At 34.7% G+C, this 17,189-nt stretch overlaps 1 long non-coding RNA gene across 3 annotated transcripts in view; it reads right to left on the reverse strand.

Annotated features, from left to right (window-relative positions):
• The window catches only part of LOC133175362 (uncharacterized), a 28,583-nt gene extending 12,880 nt beyond the window's left edge, over positions 1–15,703 (reverse strand). For all 3 annotated transcript variants that reach the window (XR_009719270.1, XR_009719268.1, XR_009719269.1), the window contains exons 1-2: positions 15,645–15,703; positions 9,123–9,232 (exon numbers count right to left, since the gene is read on the reverse strand). This is a non-coding gene — a long non-coding RNA (uncharacterized LOC133175362). The remainder of the gene's footprint in view (positions 1–9,122; positions 9,233–15,644) is intronic.
• Between the last annotated feature and the right edge of the window lie 1,486 nt (positions 15,704–17,189).

A 17,189-nucleotide genomic window follows, 5' to 3' on the forward strand; every position in this document is an offset into this window, starting at 1 on the left:
TAAAACTGTCTTCAAACAAGAGGCCCATGGGCCACGATGCTCACTTTGGTCAAATAGGTTCAATAAAAGACTTACTTATAGACACAAAATATTACAAAAAAATTTATCAATTCAGATTCTGAGATCTTATTTTCCAGGTATAAGTCTTCTGCTAAATGTGTCTTTGTGTGACATCATATTGTAACTAGGGGATTGCTCTAAAATCAGCCCCAGTATTTCCAATTTGTTTAAACATCATTTATGTTAAAAATTATACAAAAAATATTTTTTTGTAAAAAATATACAAACTTAAATTTAAATACAGATCAATCTGGATTTTAACTTTTTTGCACAAAACTATAAATTAAGAGCATATAAAATTATAATCATGTAATGAAAAAATATGAAATTCAAGCAATATTATCATTCTTTCTACATCCATCCACTTTACAAAACAAAACCACAGATGTTGAGAGTAAATTAATAATACAAGAGGCCCATGGGCCACAGCGCTCACCTGAGTAACTTTGGCCTTGCTGTTTTTCACCTGATTTCTCCTCCCCCCTGTAGTACTTATTGTGGCCCCGCCCTATCCCCAGGGGTCATGATTTGAACAATTGGAATCTACACTACCCCAGGATGCTTCCAAGTAAGTTTCAGCTTTTCTGGCCCAGTGGTTCTTGAGAAGATTTTTAAAGATTTTTCCTATATATTTCAATGTAAAAATTGGATTCCCTATTGTTGGCCCGCCCTACCCCTGGGGGTCATGATTTGAACAATTTAGAATCTACACTTCCCCAGCATGCTTCCACATAAGTTTCAGCTTTTCTGGCCCAGTGGTTCTTGAGGAAAAGATTTTTAAAGATTTTTCCTATAATATTTCAATGTAAAACTTGGATTCCCTCTTGTGGCCCCGCCCTACTCCCGGGGGTCATGATTTGAACAATTTAAAATCTACACTACCCCAGCATGCTTCCACATAAGTTTCAGCTTTTCTGGCCCAGTGGTTCTTGAGAAGAAGATTTTTAAAGATTTTTCCTATATATTTCAATGTAAAACTTGGATTCCCTATTGTGGCCCCGCCCTACCCCCGGGGGTCATGATTTGAACAATTTAGAATCTACACTTCCCCAGCATGCTTCCAAGTAAGTTTCAGCTTTTCTGGCCCAGTGGTTCTTATGAAGAAGATTTTTAAAGATTTTTACTACATATTTCAATGTAAAACTTGGATTCCCCATTGTGGCCCTGCCCTACCCCCGGGGGTCATGATTTGAACAATTTAGAATCTACACTACCTTAGGATGCTTCCAGATAAGTTTCAGCTTTTCTGTCCCAGTGGTTCTTGAGAAGAAGATTTTTTAATGACCCCACCCAATTTTTGTTTTTTCTTGATTATCTCCCCTTTGAAGGGGACTTGGCCCTTCATTTTTACAATTTAAACTCCCCTTTACATAAGGTTGCTTTGTACCAAGTTTGGTTAAAATTGGCCCAGTGGTTCTTGAGAAGAAGTCGAAAATGTGAAAAGTTTACAGACGGATGGACAGACGGACAGACGGACGGACAGACGGACGGACAACGGACAACGGGTGATCAGAAAAGCTCACTTGAGCTTTCAGCTCAGGTGAGCTAATAAACTTACTTTTATAGTCTGATATAAATTTGATCTCAAAACTTTTTTGGTCAAAGCCAGCCTGGCAGTAAAAATCTGCTTCTGACGAAGGTGACATTCGTCTTCTCTGAAAATAGATGTGATCAAGGAATACATAAGCTTTAATTCATAACATACTATATAAATGGTGCCTGTTTTGGAGGGTAACAAATGAAATTGACACCCTTTTGAAAACCATTGTTAACCTTTTGTTTTGTCATTGAAATGATCACTCCTGAAATATTTTATCGACCAAATATGAGAAGATTTTTTAAAAATTTTAATCAATTCTTTGCCTGTAATCAAATGACCACCAAAACTTGTGTTGGATCTAAGGGAAAACAAGTTTCTTGGTTGACTAGTGATACTTTTTACAAAAAAGTTAAGTGTTTATTGAGTTTTTTTTAAAACATATAAACATAGGTAATCAAAGATTACAAAGCTCAATGAATGGTACATGTGTATCTATAAGTAAGGTAAATCTTGTACCAATTTTGTGCGAGATCAATTAATGCAAGTTTGGTTAAAGTAGGACTTATAGTTGCATGGGAATAGACCTGCTCCAAAAACTTTAAACTTAAACTGTTTACTCATAAAGAAAATGTAGGTCAGTTCCAGCATCCATAGCATGTCTGGTAGTGTCCATCCCTAGTTTCGTCATCCATGCAAGTTTAGTCATAACATGTCATATAGTGATAGAGCTACTCCAAAGACATTACTCTGGTCACATATCTGAAAAATGTAGGTCAGATTCAGCATCAAAAGCAAGTCTTCTTGTGTCCATCTTTAGATACATCATTCCATGCTAGTTTGGTTCTGGTAAGGCTAATAATTACTCATCTGGAAAATAAAGGTTAGATCCAGCATCCAAAGCAAGTCTGGTAGTGTCCATCCCTAGGTGCATCCTCCATGCAACTTTGGTTCAGGTAGGGCTTAGTTACTTGGAAATGCATGGACTTGCTCCAAAAACTTTAACCTGGTCACTCATCTAGAAAAATTTAGGTCAGATCCAGTATCTGAAGCAAGTCTAGTATTGTCCATCCCTAGATGCATCATCCATGTAAGTTGGGTCCAGGTACGGCTTATAGTTACTTGGGAATGGACTTGCTCCTAAAACTTTAACCGGGATGCCGACACAAACGAAAATCAATAATTATGATTTGCCATCTAAATCACATGAATGTTCAATTTCAAGTGTGATTTACAACATTTTCATAATTTTATTCAGTAAACAAATAAAAAAAATTATAAATTCATTTTTAATGGACCCAAATTATAGCTTGTATAGCCACTGTATTAGTGTAAAATGTGCACTGTGCCATTTGGCTGACTCCACAAAATGCAAGAAAGCCTGATTTTCTAGTTTGTAAGTTCATTGCAGTCTGCACTCTTGGTATTCGTCATCGAAATTAAATGATATCCATGATGTATCATATAACAAGAGGCCCAAGGGCCTTAACGGTCACGTGAGTATAAAACAATAATCCATAGAGGATCCATAGAGTATAAAATAAACTGATAGAACCTTAATTTGTTGCCCAAAAGCAAGAAAAATAGGATGATCATGATCTTCGAAATAATTAGTCTAATATTCAGTAACAACTCATAAATTAAGTTCTAATCTGTCCCCAATTTAGATTTTTTTCCTATAAGTTTTATTTTCTAATATGCCCCCACCCTACCCCCTAGGGTCATAATTTGAATAATCTTGAATCTACACTACTGTAAAACACTTTTTATTCACAAGAACTTTATTTTTGCGTAATTACGTGAGACAGTGTGCTTGTGAAAATTTCATTCTCACTTATCTTAGTATTCCTAAAGATTATATACAGCAAACACATTTCGTGAATATTCTGTCTCGCTAATAAGGAGTCAGTGACTATCTCGCGAAAATGAAGTGTCCCGAAAATTTAGTGATCTACAGCACCTGAAGATGTTTCTGTATTAAAATGACTAATCATGGCTTTGTTGTTCTTGAGAAGAAAATTTTTAAATGATCTTTCATATATATTCCTAACTAAAATTTGATCACCTGTTGTGTCCCCTCCCTACCCCAGGGGGTCATGATTTGAACAAATTTGAATTTACATTACCCAAGGATGCTTCCATATAAATAAGACAAATCATGGCTTTGCTATTCTTGAGAAGAAGATTGTTAAAGATTTTTCCTATGTATTCGTAAATCTTTGATCATAAATTGTGGCCCCACTCTATATTACCTGAGGATGCTTCCATGTAAATATAACCAATCATGGCTTTGCTGTTCTTGAGAAAATAATTTTTTCAAGATTTTTCCTACGTATTCCAATGTAAAAATTTCATTGTTCATTATGGCCCCACCCTCCCCGGGGATCATCATTTTAAGAAATTTGAATCTACACTACCTGAAGATGTTTCTACATCAGTTTCATCTTTCTTGGCCCAGTGGTTCTGGAGAAGATTTTTCCAATGTATTCCCATGTAAAACTTTGATCTCCCATTGTGACCCGCCCTGCCCCCGGCAGGGGTGTGCAATTACCATTGCCCAACGCTCAGGGCTACCAATTTTAGAGGTTGGGCTATCATAAATCTATACTGCATTAGCCTGTCGGGCTAGTAAATCTGAAACGAAAGTATATGTATATTTACATCGACTGAATTGATGTACAAATTAACTTTGTTGTAAAATCATAATCTTTAATTCTTTTCAACATATATGTATTGTGTGTTGCTATCGCCAGTCGTTTCAGTGACTGTCACAATTATATTCAATAAAAATAGGGAGAAGTACCTGACAATAACATAGTGGAAACCATTATTTGTTTTATTTATTTCAACTTAAATTTTTTTTTTTTTTACCTTTTTGTTATACTTATACATGTATTGTTTTCAGTAGTTAATGGGCTAGTGATGATTGTCAACCTCGAGCTAGTAACTTTGTTACTTCCACTAGTCCAGGCTAGTAACTAATTTTTGTAATTGCACACCCCTGCCCAGGGGTCATGATTTGAACAAACTTGAATCTACACTACCTGGGGATGTTTCCACGTAAGTTTTATCTTTCTTGGCCCAGTGGTTCTGGAGAAGAAGATTTTTAAAGATTTTTCCTATGTATTCCTATAATGTAAAACTTTGATCGTCCATTGTGGCCCCACCCTACCCCTGGGAGTTATGATTTTAACAAACTTGAGTCTACACTACCTGAGGATGTTTCCACATAAGTTTCATCTTACCTGGTCTAGTGGTTCTTGAGAAGAAGATTTTTAAAAGATGCCATTAATTTTTCACTAATTCTTAGTTATCTCCCCTTGGAAGACGGTGTGGCGCTTCATTTGAACAAACTTGAATTACCTTTACCAAAGGATACTTTGTTGCAAGTTTGGTTGAAATTGGCCCGGTGGTTCTTGAGAAGAAGTTGAAAATGTAAAAAATTTAAGCAAGATGCACACCCACACGACGACGGATGAAAACAGATACATGTAGCAATAGGTCACCTGAGTGACTCAGGTGACCTAATAAAATCAGAGCCACCAATCAACATATTGACATCCACTGGCTAAGCAACAAACTTTTCCTCTGATGTGGTTCCTAACTCCAAAATATCAAGTCATTTTGCATGGCTGCACCACAGATTTATGAAATTGATGCATATGGAAAATATTACCTTAGGCCATTCCAAGTTTTTTCTATGTTTAGCATCCACCCATCTTTCAAATACTTCACTACCTATTCGCAAAAAACACACAAACCAAAAAGTAAAACACAAGTCATTATAGCCATAAAAATGATGTCATTCAAAGAATATGATTCCATTAATCTATTTTTCTTGTAGAAATATTTATTTTTCAGCAAAATCAAGGTATTAAATGCTTAAAATATTCCAAATATGGCATAGTGTAGACAAATACTTAGAGAAATTGACAGAATTCAGTGAATCGACCAGAATAAACAATTTCAGGACTCCTGATTTTGTTTGTTTGGTTTTTTTGTTTTTTTTTTGTTAAGGGATGTCAAAAAATCCAAGGCACACGCGGACGCTAAACATTGAAAAAACTTGGAATGGCCTTAAATGTACAATGAAATACCATACTAACAAATTCTAATTAATTATCTAGGCTCGCTCTTTGATCTCTAAAAGTTGGCATTAAAAAATGATTTTGGTTTAAATATATTTTATTCTAAATACTTGCATTAATAGATGACAAATCTCCATGAAGTTCTAAAAACAGAAAATTTATTTCCACATATCTGTTATCAAGGTGGCAGGGGATAATTTTTCTTTTCAATGCCAAACATGTGCCGAGGGGGTAGGCATATGCATGAGGTCAATAAAAACAGATCATAGTTTGGGGCAGTTTCTTGGGTGCTAATTAATTGCACTTCATATATCTATAGCTCAAAAAATGTGTCAACGTATAACATGTAACCTACATATTAAAGTGCACATGTACCGAAAATGCACTTGGAGGTCTCCAAAGATTTTGGCTTGTTTTTCCAAGATTTGGGCTGCTGTCGCACCTATACAGCCCATCCCATTCCCGAGCAAGCAGGATAAAACACCCAGTATTCTGTAGAACAATGCATGCCCTAATGAAAATTCACCAATTGATATGGGGCCATTCACCTTCCCTCTGAGATGCACACCACTGCTTTTCAGCTGAATTTCCTCTGCGACTGACCAAATGTCTTAGTTTCGCATTTACAACTCTATATATGCTAAGCATCAGAGTGACACCTACATGATGCACATCATTTTTCTCAGCAAGCTCTGCTACACTGCACATGTACATGTATCCCATAATTATTCTATTCATTTTTCTACATAAAATATCACATCAATCAGGGGATATCTCAGTTTTTAAAGAAATTTGACAGCGTGTACTAATCTATAGTATGAAACTATCCCCTGCCACCCAATGTCATATGGCCATAGTCATGTCGTACCCAAGGCAATTCAAATCTTAACATGTTAACATACAAACATATATGGTTTTGAGTTGACACAGATAAATGCTGTTTTTATTCTCACGGATCAAAAAGTTCCTTGATAAAATGATTTGCTTAATGGATAAAAGTTATGTAATTGATCCTAAAAGTTTCCTTTTATTATATTTTGCTAGTTGTAAAGGGGTATATAATAAATTTATCATTATAACAGTAACTTGATCCTGAGACCCGTATTACGTCTCGTTGACAGGCGCGGATCATCAGATCAAGCTAATTTGATCTGATGATCCGTGCATGTCAACTTGACATGATACGGCTCTTCGGATCAAGTTACTATTATAATTATATATATATACTGGCCTCTGTAAGCGAGTAAACATGGTACTGAAGGAGATGCCTATCCCGTTAGTATATAGATCCCTGACTTAATGCATAGAATAATGATTATACGTTAAAAAAGTGTGTTATAAAATTTGCATTGTCTGTTTATGATACAGAATACAACAGATCTAGGGCCTATAAGTCAAAAAATTTATTTGTTTATTCATTTGAAAATTTTGTTACAATTCCAGGAAATGCAGACATGGCTCTTCTTTATAGTAAAATTCTGCGCCAGATTTTCATTTTGCTCAGTAAAAGTTCACTTCAATTATAATGCCCTGTTCACACGGAGAGTTTAATTCGAATTAAACATAAGTTACTGCGAATTAAATTTGAATCGCATTCGCACAGGGAATTTAATGCGAATTAGTTTAATTCAAATTAATTAACTGCACATTAAATTACTTCGCATTAGCTCCGTGTGAACGCTAAGCGAAGCTAATTCGAATTAAATTTTGACGCATGCGTAATGGCACAATTAAGTCACATGCCACATGTCTGTGGACAGATATGGATACTTATGCTATTTTTTAGTGGAAAACAAAGAAAAATTATGTTAATCACTGAAATGTGCATAGAGACTATGACAGAATGTAATATGGGTTTGCTGCGCATAAGGCGACGTGATTTGAAAATGACATCATAATAGCCTTACTGAATAGCCTTACTGTAGAAATAAAATTTTAATTCCCATTAGTTTACTTCGCATTAGCTGTAGTGTGAACACAATTTAATTTGCATTATTTTAATTCACATTATTTACTTCGCATTAATTTACTGCGAATTAAACTCTCCGTGTGAACAGGGCATAACAATTTAATGCATGTTACTGTCAATCAAAAATTGTTTTAATCAGTAAATCATGATGCAAAAACTAACATAACTTGCAGAAGTCAGCATAAACAACTTCACTAGCGAATCAAGATCCCATTCAAAAAACATTGGTAATGTAATGCAATATCATGCACTCAAGTGTATAATATATAATTTTCTTATCGGTATTGTAAAACAATTGATACCCCATATGAGTTCCACATGGTGAAAAGAAGGACCCTTGACATGACCGACTTGCTAACCAGACATGACCTCGGCAACTACGTGGCCTTGGTCAGGTTAATTAAAATAATCTAACTGTGTCTTGGGACAGGCCCTCACTACAGTTAGAATCCCTCCCATATACCAATAATATAGCAGAAAATTGCAGAATCGCTCCGAAATGATTTTGGAGAAAATTAATGAAGTTGCATTGAAAATAACAGTCAAATTAATCATAAAAAACCTTTTGAGACTGTAAATACCTTTCATCTAAAAATTTAATCCATATAATGGAAGAATTCAACACTTTTTCACCAACATTTTTTACTCGTTTCAAATTTACACAAGATGTTGACATTCAGAACTCTCGGGATATTTCAAAGTAAATGCACAAAGTTAGAGTTATCTCCCGTATTTTCTTTGCTACATGGACAATACACGGAATGCATTCTATCGTTAAACAGGGTCCGTAGGACATTTATCATTTTAATGATAGAACATTCTATCTATGGTCAGGTCAGTTCACCTCGTAGACCAAGTCTTGGGTCCGTATTTCACCATGTTGACCTCAGAAGAGGTAATAAATTGTTAATAATGTTAAGTTATGAGTTGTCATCAATTTATATAGGGGAGTCAGCTTGTAACAATTCTCCTGGTTACGAGTTGAATTTTATGAGTTGACCTATTGGGTTTGATCTGATCTACATAACATGCTAGAGGTTCACGGCGATATACTTTTGACTTGGCGCTCCGAGGTATATAAGGAGCGTAGGGACGTTTAACCGAGGCTCTTACTTGTAGGAGGAGATCTGACCTAGATACGATCATACGAGGCTGGTTCCGAGTTGACCAAAAACCCTTAAACAGACACTGTAACTTTTCTGTGTTTCCCAATCCCAAACAAGGATAGACTGTAATGCAGGCCCAACTGTGTTCATTGTACGTGTATAAAAAATAATAAAACGGGCACTATAAAGATTATCGTTCCGAAAAATTGACACATACAACTGACCCAGTTCGAATTTTCTCAACCAAGTGACAACTTTCCAAAGTTCACAGTACATACGATGAACTTCAAGCATCTTCTAAATTTCCATCTTCAAAAGTAACAAGAGAAGATTTTTATACTTTAAAGCTTACAAATACTTACAAAACTGTCTTTCATACGCAATGCAGTCTCAGTGATCAGTTCATGTTCATGTTGTAGGGTGTTACCTTCGCTTAACTGGTTCTTGTGAACTTCCGGTAACCAGCACATTTCTGAAAAGTGAAAATCTTGTAATATGCAGGCAATATTTATGACTTTTAGAGTGGGACAGTTGCAAAGTATGATGGCAAAGGTACTTATTTTGGCCATTTTAGGGTGGGACAAGTCATTTTAACAACAAAAGACCCTACATACATAATCTATATAACTCAGTAACTGTAGGGCAGTGGCGGATCCAGAAGGGTGTCTAAAGATTAAGGGCCTGGGACACAAATTATAAATGCAATATTTAGCAACAACAAAATAAAAATTTCTTAATCTTTATACGAATAATTTTGGTTATAACAGGGGAGTCCCCCCCCCCCCCCCGAACCCCCTCCTAATAAAGGTCCCTGATTTTATTATGAATTGAGAAAAGACTCATGAATACATGTAGTTATTCAAATCCATGAAATAAACCCTCAAATCACAGGTTCCTCCTAGTTTTCGGACAATTTAAACCTGGCCTTCCGTGCAAAACTGTCAAATTAATCAATATAATCAAATTATCAGGAAATTAATTAATCAATTTACATTTAGAAAGTATGCTACATTTAAGATTTAGACAGTATGTTAGAAGCATATAATATACTTTTAGTCAAGAGTGTACGGGGATTTACCCTGGATTGTATTCCATACACCTTGAGGTTGAATCAAGGGTGTAGGGGATTTACTCTGTGTTGTATTCCATACATGTGTGCAGAAGGCCCCAGTGCTTTTTAACTATGCCTTGTGACATCACAATATTTTACCTTCAGCTCAAGCTGTACATAGTACATGTATACTAAATTACACCAGCTGGCTTGCTATACAAACAAATCTTGTATTACAAGTTAGCTTGCTGCTTCAGCCTCTGAGGATGTATAGAATACAATTTACCAGAGGAAAATCTCTTTACATCCTTGATTGAATTGCAGTGGATATATCCCTGCTAGAATTACAAGAAAAACAATCCAATGCATGTCATATTTCCTTAGAAATAAAAAATGTCATGGTCAAGTAAGATTTTATACAACTTTCAAACATTTTCAGGTTGCATGATATCCAAAATCATGCACGTTTAAAATTCCCAAAATTATTTCATTTAGAAAAGGAAATCACCAAATATTTTGCAACTGAATGGAGTCTATACCCTTCAAGTAGTAGCCATCTATATCACAGCCTCAACATGGCTGATGAAGGAGAAATTTAAAGGTCATATTATATTGTATATATGTACAGGGGTATTTATGAACTTTAATTTACATTGTACTTTGATTTAATTTTCATACAAAATGAGGACGGGAAATATATTCTTTCACTGCAGTGGAAGGTATGAGACCAATTTATTTAAGACTTTATAAATCTATGTTTATGCACTGGTCCCACTCTGGTGAATAATATTGCCTAGTCTCTTATTCATGGACTATAAATTTGTGGAAACTTGAATGTAATTGATATTGCAATTCAAATTATCCTTGTAATTAAGAATACGAAGCCAAATATACTTATTAAGCGGATGTTGCATTATTTTGTATGCTTTCTGTGGTTCATGACATTATGCTGAAAATTCTTTCCAAAAAATATTTACTTGTACATACGTATGTTTATCTAGAGTGTTCCAAGAAAAAACATGTGTTGCCTGCTATATAGGCTCATAAAAGTTGCAAATAAATCTAAGGATGGTCAGGTATTTGCTGTACAGTGCATAAAAAAATCCACAAATAGGAAGGCTCTGATAGAAATTGACAATATAATAGAAAATGTTGAATATGATTTCCCTATCCTCAAAACTAAACAAAATAATATTACAATTAAATCAGAAATAATTATAATTTAATGCATGTTTCCAACAATCCTCTGAAAGTCTGACTATCCCTATGATATTGACTTTACTACACTTGAATTTAACATTCAGCTGATTTTCAAAGGAAATACTTAGTATTCAAGATATCTTTATCTAAATTCACACAATGATATATTGTGAGAACTATTCAAATGTGTCCATTTTTTTTTACCTTGACTTAGCTTTTTCATTTTGCATTTTGTTCAGTTTTAAAGGAACTTTTTTTTTATCCAAATACACATACAGTGTACTATCACATGTTGGTAAGAAGTATTCAAATGTGTCCTGAATTTTTTATTGTGACCCCTATGATATTGACCCAACTATTTCAATCTGCATTTAGCTCAATTTCAAAGAAATTATTCAAGATATTTTTATCTATACACATATCTGAGATAAACTATGTCAATTTTTTTTTATCTTGATCTTCCCTTTGACCTTGACCTCGCTATTCCTTATTTTGCATGTAGCTTAGTCTTAAAAAAATCTTTTAATTTATTTTTATCTATGCACTTGCACTGACACATATTGGTGATAACATTTCAACTGTGTCCAAATTATGACCTGTTCCTTTTGTTAATCATTAATCTGACTATTTATTTTAGTTACAGCTCTTTTTTTTTAAAGAAAGTATTCATAATATTTCTATCAAACGTACAATAACACAAAATTGGTGAGAGTTATTCAACTGTGTCATAATACTCCAAACCTTTATAAAGTTTCCTTTGACCTTGACCTCATCATTCCTCCTTTACTCTGATTTTGAACCATAGAAGCCTGATGCTTTTTTCCTTGTTTCATCAAAACTTATCCTGGGTAAGGCATTCATGTCCTGTTATAGATTTTAATTTCTTTTAATGAAGGTTGTTATCTAGAACACTGATATCTCAAATACAGGGATACATGTATGTCGAAGTGAGTTGGCACTCCCTAAAATCTTTTTTTCAGCATTCTTCATGTTTTTAACCCTTGTCATTTCCAATCTTTCTGCGAAAATTTCAAATTGTTATTAAAAAAAATGAATTGCAATGTTTATGCCTTTATAAAAAAAATTTAAACAAAATAAAAACAAAATTTTACCTATCAACCCTATTTTTTATTAGCAAGTAATGGTACATGTATACAACTTTGTTTTTTTCCTTAGGCCGTGATGTCTTATAGATTTCATTCCAGTTAATAAATCTTGTTGATCGATTGATTGTTTGTTGTTTAATGTCCCTCTCGAGAATTTTTCATTCATATAGAGATGCTACCACTTGCTGGTGTAGGGCTACAAATGTTGACCTATACTCGGCACTCAGGGCCAGTGAGGGATATTTTTCAAGCCAGCACTTACTGTGACAAGGGACCTTGGTTTATACAGTCTCATCCAAAGGACCGGTCTCCACGACTCGCAGTGGGATTCGAACCTGCGACGTAAGGATCAACTCCTTACTCCGCGACTCTAGAGCAGACACCCTAACCACTGCGTCATGCAGGCGACAAGAAATCTTATTAAAAAGTCTAATAAACTGTAGCTCTGTACATTGTATTTACCCTAAAATGTGCGAATTCAATGCATCACCAAACTCGATAAATCATGATATCTGTATAACAACATATTGCTGTTTCCTAATTAATGAGAATTAGTTTGTGTATATATATAGTGCAAACATATAGTGCATATGCATATATGCATAGTGTATATGCATATAAACATATCAAGTTTTCAAGCAATAGTTACTTAAGTTGAACTTCAGTATCCATGACACTGATATATTGAATATCATGGATATGTTGAAAGGGATTTTGAAGTCCCAAACCCTTATTCTTTGGGTATTTTGCCCTGGATATCTTGAATCCTTAGATATCAAGGTTTGACTGTATTTAAAATTTTTGGAGTTTCATTGTTATTCTGCTAACCCAGTTAAGCAGGTATTACTATTTCAATCTATACTATATGTCTTGTTAATTCCTAACCCATACTAATTATCAGACTAGTAATCAATGACTTCCCTAAGTAAGTTGTGACTTATTGACCACTTTCGGGTACATTAAAAGTGGCAGATTCAGGACCCCCCTCCCCCCCCCCCCCACTCCAAGATATTTTTTTTAAATTGTCATTTTTACAACATATTGCATAAATGAGATTGTCTCTTTGCTATATCCAAACACATTGTTCTGTATTGTATTATATGTATTAAAAAACCCAAACATTCACTTATTGTAGTACTCTTAGATAGATTAAAGGCCGACTGAGTCATAGTTTTTAATATTATACTTTCATGTAAATTAGTTGAATCTGATTCATCAAGAAACATTTGTTAAAAACACTATTACCCGCTGAATAATGAAGCCACACCCTCCAGGATAGCAACAGTCGACATTGCTTGACTACAGGTGATATTCCAAAAAAATATTGACTCTGCAGAATTTATGCGCGCAAGGTTCACTGTAATGTGATTGTTTGTTTGTTTGTATGTTGTTTAATGTCCCTCTCGAGAATTTTTCACTCATATGGAGATGCCACCACTTGCCGGTGGAGAGCTGCAAATTTTGTCCTATACTCTGCACTTACGGCCATTGAGCAGTGAGGGATCTTTTTTGTGCCAGCACCTACTGCAACACGGGACCTCGATTTATACAGTCTCATCCAAAGGACCAGTCTCCACGTCCCACAGTGGGATTCAAATCCGCGACGTAAGGATCAACTCCTTACTTCGCGAATCTAGAGCAGGCGCTCTAACCACTGCGCCACGCGGGCGACTCACTGTACTGTGTATTTGTATAAAACATTCAGTATGATATGAAAAATACTTCATGTAGTTGCAATTGAGGGTAACATTGAAAATTTTCACCCCAAGAAAACCATTGTCAACCTCGGCTGTGCATCGGTTGACAATGGTTTTCTAAGGCTGAAAATTTTCAATGTTGCCATGGTTACACTCAACTACATGCAGTATTTATATAATACAATCTCAAACTTTATATTACTGAGAAAGAACTTCAAGATATCCAAGGATTCAGGATATCGAGCCTCGGTTGACAATGGTTTTCTTGGGGTGAAAATTTTCAATGTTACACTCAACTTTATGCAGTATTTATTATATTATGCTGAATGTTTTTGCGAATACGTATAAAAGTGAACCTTGCATACATAAATTCTGCGCAGTCACTATTTTTGGAATATCACCCGTCATGAAGCATTGTTGACTGTTGCTATGCCGGAGGGCATGACTTCATCATTCGGTGGGTAATAGTGTTTTTTAACAAATGTTTCTTGGCAAATCAGATTCAACTATATAGCAGCAGAAATAATCTGAAAACTGAAAGCCAACCAAAATGTTAGTCTAAAAATGTTGATTTATTTTGCTCCCATCCTTTTGCATAAAGAAAGCTTGAAAATTCTTTCCATTTAACTCACATTTATCTTTTTTAATTACTAATAGTATGCGCAGTGGTTATAGCATTTGCTCTGGAGTCGCAGCTTACATTGCGGATTCGAATCTCATTGCAGGACATGGGGACAGGTCCTTTGGATGACAGTATATACCGAGCTTCTGTTTCATAGTATGCGCTGGCATGAAAAAGATCCATAATTGCTTATGGGTGCACAGGTCTAAATTTTTGGCCCTCCACCGGCAAGTGGTGGCATCTCAGTATGAGAGAAAAATTTTCAAAGGGATGGTAACAAGCAAACAATTATTTTAATTACTTGTTCTTTAATATTAAGCAAATATGAAAGAATTTCATTTTTTCTCTTGAATGTTTTGCAATTGTATCAGAGCTTGAATACTGTTTGTTATCTCCATATATTTCGTCAAACTCTTTCTTTCAAATAAACTTAACTTTCGGGAAGTTCTGGTAAAGTCAAATTACTGGTATATAAAATGTGAGATTATATGATGAAATAATTTCATTAAAGATGATGAAATAATCTCATTAGATAAGGCAACATTATTTAAAATGAATTGTTTAAAACAGATAAAAAAACACTAAAAAAAAACCCCAAACAAACAGATAAAAGAACACTAAAACAAATTCACTTGTTTTAAGTAAAATATTTACATATGTTTATTTACTAAACATTTTTTTAAGAAAAGGTAAGTCCACTTTTATCATTCTTGATCAGGAAATTCGGATTATCCCTCATTCTACTTTTACAACCAGTAACTCACAATGACTTTTTTCAATACCCTAAAGACACAAAAGACAAACTTAGGGCCTATAATTTATTAATTTATCTGTTTGCAATCGCATTGCCTTTGACAAACTACTTTAAAATATTGGAGTTTCGAGGAAATTCAGTCAATATTAATAAATGTTATGTAACATATAAAACTGATTTTAAAGTTTAAAATAATAATTACATTAAACACGGTACGTTATTTTAAAGTTAATTATTCAATTAATAGAGAAAATATCCTTAGAAGAAGTGCAACTTTATTCACATCCTTAACTGAATGTCATTTCTAACAAAATAATCTGTTAAAATCATGTTATAATTTTTTTATCAGTACTCTGGTCTTTAAGCGACTAAATAATAATAAAACATATCAAAAACAGTTAATTCGGATTTTGTACTATGTAAAAATTGTCAAAATATGTTGTTAATAACTTACTTTTACTGTTGATGTCCATTTTCACGGAAGTTACTCGTGCGCATGCGCAAAAAATCCATCAGGGGGAAAGTGTGTAAACGCCATGATGCAGCATGAAAATGTGTGTGGAAAAAATCACGTTCAGACCGGAAACTCACACTATGAACAATTTTGTATTTTCTGGGTAATATACGGTGCGAAATTCCGTTTTCAACACTTTAGAAAACTCACTACATGAGTGTAAGTGGTGACTCTTCAAAATGTAGTGACTTGCTGGTGTGTTACCTAGTGCGTGTAGTGAGTATCGGGGTTTTACAAACACACCCTCCCTCACACACACACACACACACACACGCACACACACACACACACACACATATATATATATATATATATATATATATATATATATATATATATATATATATATATATATATATATATATATATATATATATATATATATATATATTCCCATTTTGACTATTTACCTTAAAGATAGAAGTACGGATCCTGCTGCAACCATAATCGTTATGAGAGACCCTATCAAGGCGAAGGAAATATTCTGCCAGGTAGAGCTCGAACCAGATTTACCTAGAGGATCTTCTGGAACGTATATTTGTAAAATCCAAACAAATATCGAGGAGAAAAGCATTTTTGTCATAAAAACAAATTTTAGTGTTGTCAAAGAGTACCCGGTTACCCGGTTAACCGTCGAACGATGCGAGTATCGGTTAGTAAAACTGTTACTCGGTTACTCGGGTATATAAAATTTTACATTTTAGCATGTTTAAATCAGCAGAAAAAAATGAAATTTTGTTTTTAAATTTCCTTACTTTATTTACCGCTATTTAACGATAGACTGACCTAGCGGTTTACAAATACGATCAATTTGTTTTGATAAGTTTTTAACAGTTAAACGTTTATTTAATTGGTGGCTTTCATTGCCAAGGGATATACAAGTTTTGAAGGCTTGAGTTAATTTCAATTACTTCACATAAATCTGTGCTAGTCCGCAGTACAAGATTAAAGAGGACGCCGCCATATGCATCAAAATAATTAAAAAAAAGACTGAATTTAAATCCGCCAGGTGTGAAATATTTGAAATGGAATTAACATATACGGGTAGAACAACAAATATTCTAAACCGCCTAAAATTGAAATTAAACTCTGAAACAAGCGATACATTATAAAGGACATCCCGCAAAACAACAAACTATTACGGGATTTTCGAGAAAGAAAATAATATTTAGAAGATATTTAATACTGTGTGTTTGTAATTAAGAATAAAGTTCATAAGCAGTAGGTCGCCCGCGTGGCGCAGTGGTTAGAGCGTCTGCTCTAGAGTCGCGGAGTAAGGAGTTGATCCTTACGTCGCGGGTTCGAATCCCACTGTGGGACGTGGAGACCGGTCCTTCGGATGAGACCGTATAAACCGAGGTCCCGTATCGCAGTAGGTGCTGGCACGAAAAAGATCCCTCACTGCTCAATGGCCGAGTGCCGAGTGTTTAAGTGCCGAGTATAGGATAAAATTTGCAGCTCTCCACCGGCAAGTGGTGGCGTCTC

This window comes from Saccostrea echinata, unplaced genomic scaffold (genome assembly GCF_033153115.1).
Source record: "Saccostrea echinata isolate AGI-Se365-2 ecotype Australia unplaced genomic scaffold, CSIRO_AGI_Sech_v1 ptg000062l, whole genome shotgun sequence".
NCBI classification, from domain to species: Eukaryota; Metazoa; Mollusca; class Bivalvia; order Ostreida; family Ostreidae; genus Saccostrea; species Saccostrea echinata.